The following is a 931-nucleotide window of genomic DNA, read 5'->3' on the forward strand; positions in this document are numbered from 1 at the left end:
ATTTTGAAATTGCAACTTTTGCAAAATTTTGTTTTCAGAATCGGAATCTCCACAGCCGAAAAAGAGGGTTTCCGTAAAGAAAAAAAAATTCTTTAAGTGGGGAGGAGTCGGGTTACGCCTCCACCATATGTACCATATATATATGTGTGTGTGTGTATGTATGTATGTATAAAGACAAATTCGTTATTGTAACATGTTTCTACGTATGTCTCATATGTGTTTTAAAGCTATATAAAACACTTGCAGTGTCACTGAATATTCTTTGTGTCGTTTAATTGTTCTAATAGTTGTTTCGTTTATGCTAAAGTGTTACGCAGTGTTGAACTCTTTTCATTTTGAAGTTGATTTCACTACATCAATATTTTATTTTCAAAGAAATCAACTTCCTTGGTATTCGAAACTCTTGTCATTCAACTTCGAAAGGACAGAATGTCCGTAAATTACTTTTAGAATCTGAAAATTTCAAAGGGTAAAAAAAGAGTATCTCAGCAAAGTTTATGGGAAAAGATAGACAAGCAAATAAAGTCTCGGCAGAAATATCAAAACACTCGACCTATTCTAGGACTACTACAGCTCTCCCTGCAACACGGAACTAGACTTCTCCTTGTTGTTTACCCCATACTGTAACTCAATCGTTATTACTTCATTCAATCTTCTGTGGTATATTGTTCTGTATCAATTTCACTAAAAGCCTTTGCAAAGTTCAAGCCTACTCCCATTACAAGTAATTGAGGACATCTTCCATCCTCCGATCATTGTGTTGTAACTGTGTAAAACAATTTCTTTTGGGGCAGAAATCGTGCTGTTTACTATTTAGTTATTTTCTTCTAGGTACATTAATAAGTTCCTCCTTGATTCATTCTCTCACTTTACTGATATGTTAGGTCAAGATATATATATATATATATATATATATATATATATATATATA

The sequence above is a fragment of the Octopus bimaculoides genome, chromosome 19 (genome assembly GCF_001194135.2).
Source record: "Octopus bimaculoides isolate UCB-OBI-ISO-001 chromosome 19, ASM119413v2, whole genome shotgun sequence".
Lineage (NCBI taxonomy): Eukaryota > Metazoa > Mollusca > Cephalopoda > Octopoda > Octopodidae > Octopus > Octopus bimaculoides.